General features: G+C 33.0%; 1 long non-coding RNA gene and 2 pseudogenes across 2 annotated transcripts; 1 reads left to right on the forward strand and 2 right to left on the reverse strand.

The window, feature by feature from the left end:
• The first annotated feature begins 333 nt into the window (after positions 1-333).
• On the forward strand, positions 334-2,277 carry LOC146957929 (uncharacterized). Its single transcript, XR_015020152.1, has 2 exons — positions 334-608; positions 648-2,277. It is a non-coding gene; the product is annotated as an uncharacterized LOC146957929 (long non-coding RNA).
• Positions 2,278-4,178: 1,901 nt separating this feature from the next.
• Positions 4,179-5,932, reverse strand: LOC146957930 (disease resistance protein RPM1-like; annotated as a pseudogene).
• Positions 5,933-11,394: 5,462 nt separating this feature from the next.
• On the reverse strand, positions 11,395-13,227 carry LOC146957931 (AP2/ERF and B3 domain-containing transcription factor RAV1 pseudogene; annotated as a pseudogene). The gene has a single exon (XR_015024492.1). The product of XR_015024492.1 is annotated as an AP2/ERF and B3 domain-containing transcription factor RAV1 pseudogene (transcript).
• Positions 13,228-13,864: the final 637 nt, after the last annotated feature.

A 13,864-nucleotide genomic window follows, 5' to 3' on the forward strand; every position in this document is an offset into this window, starting at 1 on the left:
AAAATCAAATGGATGCTTAGATATAGGGACAGATAGAGTAAAACTATCCTAGCTTATATGCACATTACATATGCATCAGGCATGGTTTGTTTTATTTATTTACTCCCTCCATCCCTATATGTAAGCCCCTTTGCTTTTTTCACATTTCTTAAGAAAAGTTATTGATGTAATTAATGTGTCTATTTTGTGTGTTAATATTACCAAATTATCATTTGTTTGTATGTGTATTAAATTTGACTATTCAAATTTCAAGACAAGTTAGTACTAGTATTAATTAGGGGTATATTTAGGAAAAAAAAACAATAAATGCATCTAGTAATTTGAAAAGGGGTTTACATTTAGGGACAAACATAATGTCAAATGAGTGCTTAGATATAGGGATGGAGGGAGTGCAAATGAAGAGCTAGCTAGTAAAATTATTTAGATACAATGAGAAATAAAACAAACAATAGAAGATGAAACAAGAACTACAATCCAAGCATCAAAATCCCCACTGAATCAGCTAGAAATGTAGGATTGAGGAGGATAAGGACTCCAAATGTTAAAGACAGTATCCAAGTTAGCTCCAAACTTGACCAGCCAGTGTGCACATGAATTTCCTTCTCTTAGTGAGTTGAAAACTCATCTTCCAAGTCCAGTAATATAAGGTGAATTGTCAACTGAACTTTCATTAATTAATGAAGGCACTCTGCAATTCCAATTGAATATCTCTAATTCTAATTGAATATCTCTACGCTAATGAGTAGTAGCAAGATAGTCAAAGTGTCACCCTCCTAGGAAGATACCTTTATAAGGGAAATGGATTCTCTGAATTCAAATCCTCTAATTTTTTGTGACTTTAGTAGGCATTTTTAGTGAGAGAAAAGCGAGAGAACGAAGGAAAAAAAAGATGAGAGAGAGGGTTGTACGAGAGATAGTTATGGCTAGTTTCCGTCGGCTACTAAGAGAGAGAATCAAAACCTATTTAGAAAAAGGTGAATGCTTTGATTACGTTAAAGGGAGTCATGTCACGTATGTTTGACATGCAGATTCTTGATCAAACCACTTTTCATACCGCATTGAAACTTCTCCCTTACCAATTCAAACGACCAAGCCTATATTTACATGGTAAAAGATTTAAAGGATACACCATTTTTACTTTATCCAATGAAAAAACTTTATTAATTGACTCCAACAAATAAGAAGAGGTTTGTCGTGAAACCCAAATCAACAAAGGTTTAGTTAGGCAACAAACATCATTACAAAACAATAGAAAAACATGTCCTAGATAGAACAAGAGGAGGAGGGAGATCCTCTGACTTGAAGCACTGATGTTTGACCCTTGCCTTGTAGAGCTAGCTTTCTTAATGAATAAAAGTGTGCAAGGGTCTCTTTTTATAATGCATCATTACTTAGGGGTTAAGAGAAGAAAACTAGGTTTTTTTCCTACCAAATAAGATTGGAAAACAAGCAAACAACACTTTCTTCCCACTGCCATGCACGGGTCACATAGGGCAGTAGCCAGGGCTGCTTCGTGCATAGGGGCACATGGTTCGTGCGTAGGGGCGCATGGTCCAGTAGCTCTAGTGCGAATTTTGTAGTTTTCGTTTTTTTTTCGAGCGTTCTTCCCTCTTGAAATGTCTTGGAACATGGGATGAATTTTCCCCAACTTGTATTTCCTTCAAAAACCTTGTAATAATCATTGATCTTCATTCTTCATATCCTCGATCCTTTACGTGATGTCTTGTTTTGCCGGTTTACATGATTTCTCACTAAAAAGACTCAAAACACCTACAAAGTTGCATGATTTAGGATAGAAGTGAATTACAAAGACTCGAATGAAAACAATACAAAATGTTCCTCAAACAATGGACAACTCCTCTAAATGACCACTTATTTTCCTTCAAATGTAAATACAATAACTAAAAACATAACCTAAAATATCATATGATGTTCCGTCATCACAACCCCAAACTTAAACTGTTGTTTGTCCTCAAGCAAAAAAAAAGCAATAAGTTAGAATTTACATGAATTTAGAGAATGAGAACATACCTTTCCGGAGATTGTGCTCATATTGTTACTCTTTCCATTTTCAGACTTGACTAGCCTACCATTTCCATAAAAGCGGGACAAGCTCAGAGAAGATAATTTTACTTTCAACCACATACAATTTCAAGATACACTTATTTAAGTTCGAAAGCCAGTGGGGCTGGTCAAGACATTTGTCACACTCCCGTCGTTATGTGATTGTACCTTGTTATGAGACTGAAACAATTCTAAACAAACATTCAAGGTTCATATTACCACACACATATATAGATGTCTTTTCAAGGTTATAACGTGACTTAGGTTAAGTTGAGACATATTTGGGAAATTAGACCAACAAACAATTTCGAGTTAGTTCCTAAGGGTTCCCTAATTGAATTACTTGATCCCAACATATAACTTTAATTCACAATGTCACAACCAATATGGTTCAAGTCACATAAGTAACAAAAATAGAAATAATGCATGGAGGCTCAAAGTAGTTTTACAAATGATATAACAATAATAAATCAGGGTGGCTTGAAAAAAGCAGAAGGTACCAAAACAAGTGCCTCGTGTGTATGATAATATAACCGATAGTCTGTAGAGAACGACCAAAATTTCATGAAAATATAGAAATCCACATGGAATGGAACACACATATATGAAAGAAATATTGTAGAAAGTGGAAATATATTTGACTCAAAATCTCACCGATTATGCTATACATAATTGAAATGATGAATTTTTCTAAGTATCTTCCGCAGCAAGCCCGAATAGTCATTGTGTTTTTGAACTTTGAAAGTAAGCTAACCCTCTGCTGTAAATAGTTGGAATAATTCATAGTGTAGGCCCAAACACTAGGTCCATGATGGGTGGTACCTAGGGTTGCACAGTTATAAATAGAGAGGCTAGGTCCCCTTTGCCATCACTCTGACTATTTGGTTTGCCCCATTGAAAACCCTAAGTCCGGAGCATGTGAAAGGCAAAGGAAGACTCTTGTCTCAAATCTCGGCGAGTCCGTTAATCATGGTTTTCAAGTAAGCGTGTTCTAATTTCATATAATATCTTGATCTTTATGATTAAATTGTTTACATTGAATTTCTTAATTTGTTTTGTCATTCTGTCATGAGAAACAACATCAGTGCAGGGTAAGAAAGATAAGAGAGGATAAATATTGCATACGACACATTATTAGATGTATACGTCAAATAACTTTAGACTGATAATTAACACTAATTAAAATGTTATTTTATGTTCCATTTGATTTCAATCTATGCATAAAATGTTATTTAGACTAGTTTTATGATGCACTGATGAGACTAGTTAGATTTATTAGATCAATAAATCTTGTCATTGATCAAATGAGATACGATAAAATTTATTGCTTTAATAGTAAAAAATACACTTATGCTGTACCAAAAAATAAAAAATACACTTATGCATAGTGCAATATTTTTTCATTAGACATAAAATAGTCACTTATTTTGGATATTAGACATAAAATAGTCACTTATTTTGGATAAGATATTAACCTATAAGCCTATTTTGGAAATTAATTTCACTTTCACTATAAAATAGTTGCTTAACTCATAGGTAGGACCAAGAATGACACTATTATGGAATTTTGGTTGTCTTTGCATATTTTGAAAAAATATAGTTCAACACATTGGCGAAAAATATACCAATGGTGATTGATAGCGGAAACCCAATATTAATGGCTTCTCTGTATTTGCAGGGAGCCATCTCGGAGAGGTAGAGCGGCACAACATGTGAAATTTAAAACAAAACAACAAATGTGGTCCAAAATCAACTTAGTGGGAATTTTGGTACTTAGTGGGAGTAAGGTGCAAAATTAACTCTCAATTTGTGTCCAAAATCAAACGTCACAGGTTTTATATACCTATTTACACAGTTGAAAAGATATCTTACTAGTAACCAAATAAGCGCTGAAGTAGAAAAAATACTCAAATTTGTGTTAGATCATTTATTCGTTATGTCACAATCATTTTCGTGAAGAGAAAAAAAGAAAATACTCTTTAGTTCAATTAATAAAAAGGTGTTGGTTGCTAAAATATATCATTATAAAAATGATTGGATGTATGCGTGTGTGTTTTGTTACTACTTTTGTTTTATTACAATTGGGACAGTAAATTATATTCATAATCTCTACCAAGTCTCAGAGCTCGAAGAAATCACTGGGCCCAATATTTAAGGAGTTGAAGTAAGGTTTAGTAAACGAGAAGAGGAATTGTAGTCTAATTTACATTCTATTTCGAGCCATATATTAGCAAAGTTTGTGTCGCCCTTGAGATTTTGTGAGACCTGTGTGAAGTATGAAGTTTGTGCCCTATTTTTTTTGTCTAAGTAATACACGCACATAAGTATGCACGCAAATGCGCGTAGGCATGCGCATGCAAACACACACACGCACACATTAAAAAAGTGGCCATCCATGTGGTCGCACCTCCGCACCTTTACCCAAGTATGTTTAAAAGGGTTTAGTTTCCGCTTGAAATCTACACACAAAAAAATTCTTTCCAAACATCATCAAAAAACACTAAGTACCATTTTGATTCAAGGTATTCGTATTCTCTCACTTGAGAAATCAACGTAATCCCATCCATCTCCTGCAGACCCTTTGGTGTAAGCTCATTGTTGTCCTTGCAAAACTTCTTTACGATATCAATCAACAACTCTTTCATATTATAGGATTGAGAAATTGTGATGAAACACCTACAATCAAAGTTCTCTTTCACAAATTTGTTATAAAAAACATGCCTAGAAAGAGTTGTTTTTCCTAGTGCTCCCTTACCAACCACAAAAATCAACATGAGCTCATTGGTTCCCTCCACCAAACAACTAACCAATTCATCTCTTGGTGACTCAAATCCCACAACTTGAGTCTGTTCAATGAAATGCGAAGCCATGCCCATTCGAATGTCACCAAAACATTCATTTCCAGTAGTCCCTTTAGAGCTTCCTTGTCCATCTTCAGCCGTAAATTTATACCTCGCACTTCTTTCTTTGATTTCACCAACCGAAGACTTGATGTTTTCCATATCATAAGAAATCTTATGCCTTTGTTTCATGGTTTAGATAACTTGAGCTACCTTTTTTTATTGGAGCTATGCATCCATAATAGTTCTCCATTTGTACCAAATACATGTTATAGCAATCAATCACATCTTCTATGTGAAAAGATGCTTTTCTCAGCTGCTTCACCCATGTTTTGACTCCTTCAGCAGATCCTCCTTCTCCTCCATCAGCAGCCTTTGTGTCTGCATCCTTGAGGAAGGCTTTGATGCTCTCCATGTACACCTATAAGCAAAGTTGCTTCTTTTTCTGCAAGATTGCAGAGTTTCTCTAAACAAATGACACTGTTGTTTCTGCCATTTCAATTCTTTGTTACCTGTAGACAGATCATCTTTTGCAAGCAAATCAAGTTTTGTTTCTGTGCTTTGCTTTTTCTGTATTATAGGGTTGAGTGTACAAGAAACTATTTTAATGTGCGGAGGATCCCAACCCATTTATAAGAAGTGAATTTTTGATGTTTTTGATTACGTTAAAGAGAATTATGTCACGTATGTCACATACAGATTCTTCGATATTCTTTATCAAACAACTTTTCATGCCATACTGAAACTTCTCCCTTACCAATTCAAATGACCAAACCTATATTTACATAGTAAAATATTCAAATGATACACCAATTTTATTCGGACATCCAATGAAAATAGAGAAACTCTTACTTCGTCAAAGGACCAACACCTCACATTTAGGCACACACCCATGAAGTTAAAAAAATTAAAAAGAAAATGATTAAAATGATATTGATTGATGTGACTATTTTATTTATCTTTTAATTTTTTTGATTTATGTGTGTGTGCCTAAATTTTGTGCCTAAATGCTTGTGCCTAGACAAGACTTTCTCATGAAAATATACTATTTTGGTCATATCACCGATTTTTGTAAGAGTATTTTGAAATTGATGACATGACATGACATGTAAAGACAACAATCTCCTTTGATTTAAATTTTAGTGTAAATAAAATTATTTTACATGATTGTGTATGCCAATTAAACTATCTTTAGTTAAACAACTACCATAACAATAGATTTTCATGAGTAAGATGCACTTTTACATGCAAGATTTTGAAGGCTGTGAGAATCTTTCAGATATCTAGATGAATGACAGCAGCTTAACCCACAGGTTCTCTTGTTGATGAAATTATTCCATTTAAGTAAAATATAAGCAAAGAAGAAAAACTTTTATCCTATTTAATCTTGTTTTTTTTTAAAAAATCTCTTTTTTAAGAAAAACTTTTGTTTATTCTCATAAAATTAAATGTAAATTACATTTAATTTTCTCTCTCTCTTTCATTTTTTTCATAATCAATAGCCAATAAAAATTGTTTTTACATCTTTCTATAAAACTTTTTTCAAAGAAAACACAAAAAACTATACTCCAAATTCTTATGTTTTAGTTTTCTTAATAAGTGTGACTTTTTTTCCTTATAATTTGAGACGGAGGGAGTATCTTCATATGCAAATGTTGGAATGTCTTGATCACACTCAATTAGGAGCACCATAATCTATATAAAAAGTGATTTTCTTCCTCACAAAAAGTATTCGCAAGTTTGATTATTTTGTCTCGCAACTTAATTTCCCTACAAATATAGTGCTAAAAAAGTAATTTTTTTTTATATATTTGTCAAAAAAAAAAGTAATTTTTATGTTAGATAGACAATTTTCTACCAAGCAAGTTGTTTTTCATAACAAAAGTTATGGATCCATTTGTTGAAGATTAAAAAAAGTTAGTTTGAATCTATATACAATAATAAAAATAACTTTGTTATCAATCCTATCTACAACCAACACTCAATAAAATTTAAAAATGTTTTACGATATTATAGTAATTGTCCCTGTATTTGGGTTTAAAAAATAAAATATATCTGCGTGAGTGGCAACTTTAGTTTTCTTTTTTTATTTTATTTTTAAGCAACTTTAGTCTCCTTATAATATATAAACCCATTGATACCTACGCACTCCACATCAATATTTGTTACCCACGTCTTAACTATGATAATTCAATAAATAACAAAAACAACATCATGACTCGATTAAAAAACGAATTAAATATCTTTGAAATTTATTCAAAACATTACAAATCAAAACAAGAAAAAACTGTGAATGCAAAAACTCAATCAATATTTTTCGGACTAATAAAGTTCATTTGGGTCTAGAAAAACAAGAAATTATATTCTATATAAAAACTGAAACAGATTGATAGTAAAAGCTAAGGTTCTATATTTTAATGCATCATTATCACGGTCGTATAAATCTAAATGCAAAAACAGAAGAACAAAGAATATATGGGGAAAAAACATAAGAACAAAGTAATAAAGAAATTTCGGAATGGATAAGCGTAAGGTTAGTTTGAAATGGACAGCAATAGTAGTTTCAAAAAAGACAGAGGCATGCAGAAAGCTTCAAAATACGGAATAAAAAAGGGTAACATTAAAAATATGATTTTTTTTTTCTTTCCCACAACTTGATAACATGAAAAAAAGCATGGAACAAATACTAATTTTAATCTAAAATCATTAACATCAAGAATAAAATTAAGGTTGCATGCACCTTATTAATTTAGAACTTGTGGTTACATGTTGTTAGTATAATTTATCAATGGATCTTAGTTTATAACTTTTGGTTACATGTTGTTAGTATTTTATCAATGGATCTAAATATCTAATTGTCATTCCCACTAAAAATTAGCTAATCATATATTCGACTATTTTGAAATAATTATGAGAATATAAGGTTGAGGAATCCGAAGGACATGAGATTGTGAGCAAAAACGAACTAATGATTAAAATTATCAAGAGATTTTTGTGTCACATCTCCAATATCAAAAACTTGGAGACAATAAATATGAGTCATTTTTCTTATTTACTTCTTTTATTTTCATTCTTAATCGAAATATATACACCCTCCGGTCACTATTATAAGCAAAAATCAACATTCTAGGTTCATTCATTAAATGATGTATGTAGTCTTTATTATAAACTACATACATCATTTAATGAATGAATCTAAAATGTTGATTTTTGCTTATAATAGTGACCGGAGGGTGTATACATACTATATCACTCATACGGGAGCGTAGCTATGGGTAAGAATGAGGTAGTCAGTCATTTCTCTTATTTACTTCTTTTATTTAACTCATTCTTAATCGAAATAATACATACTATCACTCACACGTGGGCGTAGCTTTGGGTACTAAGAATGAGGTAGCTTTGACTATCCAAAAACTATTTTTATTTTATTTGTATGATTAAGTGTATTATATGTTTAGCTACATCAATACAATATATTCAGCTGGTCTAAATAAGTTTATTTGTTAAAAGTTAAGCGAAATAAAATACTCAAAAGATTACGTCTTGTTCGATAGATCCATTTCATCATATTGACACATTCGGTATATTAAACAATTAATAGGAGAGCTTTGTTAGTTTTTACTCTTTTGGTATTACTTTAATTTACATTTTATACAAGTAAACAAATTTTATGGATTAAATTTTATATATACAGCCACCTAGTTAATAATTGGCTAGCTTCGCCACTGCGAGACTTAAACGAATCTCCCACATCATACTATTTTTAAAGAGAAATGATATTTGAACAACCACTTTTAAACAACTTTTGTGACAACTTTCTCTCTCATACTCACATTATACTTTCATTCTCTCTCTTCCTTTTTCTCTCTCTATTGTTATTGTCCAATAAAAAGAGAGAAAAAAAGGTTGTCATTAACGTTGTTTGATTTTAGTTGTCAAAATATCACTCCTCATTTTTAAACGATTATGAGAAGAGAAAATAAAGTTGGGGAGTCGGGGTGTACGCAGAAACAACAACCCACTGAAAAATAGGACTACTGAGAGACATTGACCAACACTTTTCCCTCAAGACTATGAGGTTTCACTCGAAATTTGCTATTAAATGGCCAATTTAGAGACCAAAAAAATCAAATCACTACAGAGACCAACCGAAAAAAATCAGTCGCTACACATTGACGGCTAGTGGTTAACCAACTGATTCAAATTGGTCTTTTGAATCAATCACTATATTTTGTTATTTAGTAACCAATTTTCTTAATTTTGTGACTGAAATTTTAATTTCTAAAAACAGTATTTCTAGAGGTGAGTTAGTTGAACTTAGACATTTGTGGAGTTCAAAAATTAACAGATCTTCTCTAAAACTTCTCTAAAATTTGTGGCATTTAGAGTGGGTAGGGGAAAGAGTTTCCCATCATGCAAAAATAAACTTTAATGGTTGGATCAAATAAAGAACACACTCTTATCCTATTCCTTCAACACTAAATTTTTTCCATTTGTTTTCAACCTCGCAATTATTCTCACACTTTCTCTCTATACCTCCTCCTCCTCTTTTCTCTCTCTGCCCTCTAGAATATAGCCATCACCACCACCATGTTTAACACTTAAATCTCCCTCACTTGTTCTCTATATATCCTCCTCTCTCTGCATCGCTTAAGATTTTTCTGAAAATAAGGGAGAATTGACTTTACACTCAAATGGGTCATAATTTTTGGGTGACCTTTATAATTTTTTTACATGTGTCTTTGAAATTGGGAACTTGGTTACAAGGAAATAGTAAAAGATGATAACCAAAAAGCGGTTAATTTCAGTGCAGATGAAATGGGAGTTTCATTTTGTGATGGATATGAGATAGATGAAAATGAAGCAAATGAGATAATGATGAGTTAATTCCAGTAGCTTTATGAGTTTTATTTCGGTTAAAATGAGATAAATGAAAATGAAGGAAATGGAAATGGGCAAACCAGAGGCGAGAAACATTTTGTGATAATTTGATTAATTTCATCAAAGATTAATATGATTTTGTATTTATTTTAATTTCTTTTCTTTTATTTTATGGGTTTTTCATTTCTAATTTTATGAATTTGTAATTAACTTGGTAAAGATGAAAATAATGATGAAGAAGATGAACAATTTGTGAAGGATTTTCTGAAATTGACTTTATTCATATGTTTACATTAAATAAAGTGTTTTTGATGTTTATGTGGTAGATGTTTATGTAGCTTTGCTGTTTCTCGTGAGGTTGAAGATGATATGGAAAAATATATGGTGTGGGTAGCCCATCTTAAAAGTTGTGTGCATCTTTAATCTATTGGTCAAAAAAAACTTTCCCATAGTGGGAAACTCATTCCCCTACCCACCCTAAATGCCGGGTGGCACTTTGGTGACATTAATGTCACGGTGACATTAAATCTGAACCACACATTGTCATTGTCATTGCATCTGGGCCACACAACACATCTAATGTCACCCAATGTGTGGCCCAGATTTAATGTCACCGTGACATTAATGTCACACAAGTATTTCCCCTAAATGCCACCATATTTTGTTATTTAGTAACCAATTTTCTTAATTTTGTGACTGAAATTTTAATTACTGAAATTTTAATTTCTAAAAACAGTATTTCTAGAAGTGAGTTAGTTGAACTTAGACATTTGTGGAGTTCAAAAATTAACAGATCTTCTCTAAAACTTGTCCTGAAACCAAGTCTGAGTTGCAGTTTTTGTCCCTCTTTTTATGTAGGGAAAGAATAGCAATTTCTTTTACGTGGTGCAGAATAATGCAAGCTGTGCAATTTTTCTTTGTGGAATTTTGACCATTCCAAAAACAATGTACTGCGAAAGTCTAGAATATTTTGAGAATATTAGAAGAAGCTATGGGCCATGTACAGTGTACGTAGTACCAACTTGCCAAGTAGTAGGTCTTTCTTTATTGGACAAATGTCTCTTAATCAACTTGTTCACACCTTCCTAGGTCATATGCCTGCTGGACCCTATGTATGTGAATCACTTATTTTTTCTAAATATTTGGCACACCTTTCTCATTTTTCTAAACAAAAACAAAACAAAAATCAAAGGTAAAACTATTTTCATTTGTCAAGAAGAGATGATATTTTTTGAATGGAATCCACCACATGAATTAATATCTATGATATAGTGACACAAATATCCAATTTAGTGAATCAAAATATCATACACGTCTTTAACATGAAATAATGATATTTTGAGGGATGAAATGATGATTGTACATTGCTATTAATTAAGAGCATCAAGAAATTGTCTCGAAATTAATGTTACCCAATAAAATCTCAGCCTGGCCGAAAATCATGGGGTGGTGGGTGTTATGTATTTTTTTTATGAAACTTTAATAAATAAGATTAAAATCTAAAGGTGATTATTCTGCCATGTCATTCTTGAATTCATCAAAAAAATCCATTCTTGATATCTAGCATTTTCCATTAATTAATAATGATAATTACGAGAACAGTAGAACATAGAATAAACAGTTGTCTTCCTTCATTTCATCTTCAAAAAACATTTTTTGTTGTTATGCACACAACAATTATTGTTGCCCTAATATCACAAATTTTTGTCTAATAATGTACAATTCAGCTTTTGCAACGTGCATTCTTGCAACTTGCAACTACACCTCTATTACTTCTTCTAATTCTTTTCCTCATGATTCTCATGATTTTGATCAATCACATAATTTGAAAATTCACAAAAACTTTAAAAATTAAAAAGAAAAATAACTTTTAAATAATATAATGTTATAAGGCTCCAATTATCTTTGGCTTTTTGCTGCATTCTAAGGCAAACAATTCCATTTCTTTCCTCTTTCCATTGCAACTACCACCAACTCCATCTGAACCAGGTAGTTTCAAAAGATTCACCCCAAAAAGCCGAACCATCTGAACCGGTTCAACTACCGGTCGAACTGTAACAAACAAACCACCAGTATTATTATTACTATCAACCTCACCACCGACAATACCAATGCTCCTTGCTTTACAGTCAATGTAAAGCTGCCGGTCCGGTCCAGTCGACCTAAAAAACCGAACCGCATCACCGGCTCGGAGATTTTTCTCCTTAACGAACCGGCTCCATCCTTTGGTCAAAACATAACTCTGGCTACTATTCCAATAAGAATAACGAAATCGCCACACTTTCCCTCCAACGTCTTCGAAATTCAAAAGCAAACCCTTCGCCGCCGCAGCAGCCGGCGATACTCCGTCGCCTGCGACGGCGACAGCAACTGCATTCAACGGAAAGTGCTTCTCCGCGTGCTGTTTCGGTATCACCAACCGATTCAACTTCCCTACGTCACTCGGCGTAACCGTTTTCTCAAACAACTGTTCACGCGCTTTAAAATCACACGCGCCACGTGAAACCGCACCATTCAATTCTCCGTTACGCCGCTGTCTTCCGCCGCACATGTCACGCATGCTTTGTTTAAGCTCATCATCGTAGGTGTGTTTCCGAAGCATATCAACAATCTCCGACTTAGAATGTGAATTCAGAAACTCAGTTTCACCCTCGTCTGCATCGTTACCAACGCCGGTGATACTTTTAGAATTTGTAACAGCATCTTTTCCACGGAATCTCAAGGCAGCGATGTCATAAGCTCTGGCTGCTTCGTCTTCTTCGTTGAACGTACCAAGCCACACACGCTGATGTTTCTCGTAAATCTGTGCTCCCCAACGTCCGTTAGGCTGTGGCACCACACCTTTGTATTTGGAAGACGGAAGTTTACGAGACTCCGCCTCACCGGAGCCGCCATAGATTTCTGGATCCACGACGGTGCTAGCACCGCTGCCGACGCGGCTCAGTGAGTTCAGCGTTGGCGGCGGTGTAGACAAGTTCGCGGAAAGAGAGTCATTGCTTGTGATAGTTTCATCTGTGGAACTTCCTCCTAATTCCATTTTTTTTCTGTTATTCTGTTAATAACTAACTACCAAAGTTTGAAATATTTTTTTTTTATAACGAACTTTGTATTTTTGTTGTTGAAGGAGAATGAGTAAGTATGAAGAAGAGTGAAGAGGGTTGTATAAGAAGAAGGAATGAGGTGGTAGGTTTGTTTTGAGGAAGGAGGGTATATATAGGAGGAAGTTGAAAATGTGATTATTTAATGGAAAATGAAATGATGGATAATTACCAGATATAATTTTGTTTCATTAAAATTGTAGTAATATTGTAGACGGGATGACGTGGTGATGTGTGGGTCAACTTTAGTTGGAAATAGAGGAAGATTCAAGGTATACTACAGGGACAGTGAGGATCCATATATGGCAAAAGAGAAAGGATAAGATCACATGATAAATCACTTGTCCTTTTTTTGTTTTGTTTTTTTGACTGAGATAATAACTTGCCATTTTTTTGATTTTTTGAATGGGATAAATAACTTGCCCTTTTATTTATTTGACCAAGAGAAAACACTTTTATTTTTGACTGATATATTTTTTTTTTTTAACTTTGATATATATTAAAATCAGTCGTATCCTAAATCGGAGTAATGAATTTAGGTTTTATTATTGAATAGTTTAAAATATTTGCTATTACAAAAAACAAAATCTCTTATTAATTCAATACTATTTTATAACGTCCAATTTAGGGTATGAGTTCATTTATTTTAAGATTGTCTAAATAATGTCCTCGTAAGCTTGGCTCAACTGGTTAGGACAATGCATAAAATATGCAAGGATGCAAGATCCGGGGTTCAAACCTGTCCACTTCCAAAAAAAGATTATCTAAATAATAAAAAAGGAAAAAAAAAATCAATTACGATTTCATTCCATTTAATTTTTTAACGATTTCATTTTCATTCCTACCCCATCCCAGTCACAATAAAAAAGGAAAAAAAAAATCAATTACGATTTCATTCCATTTAATTTTTTAACGATTTCATTTTCATTCCTACCCCATCCCAGTCACAGATATACATGCTTACTGTAATATTATATTATT

The sequence above is a fragment of the Medicago sativa genome, chromosome 1 (assembly GCF_051527215.1).
Source record: "Medicago sativa cultivar Bolivia chromosome 1, Bolivia_mono, whole genome shotgun sequence".
In the NCBI taxonomy this organism is placed as follows: Eukaryota; Viridiplantae; Streptophyta; class Magnoliopsida; order Fabales; family Fabaceae; genus Medicago; species Medicago sativa.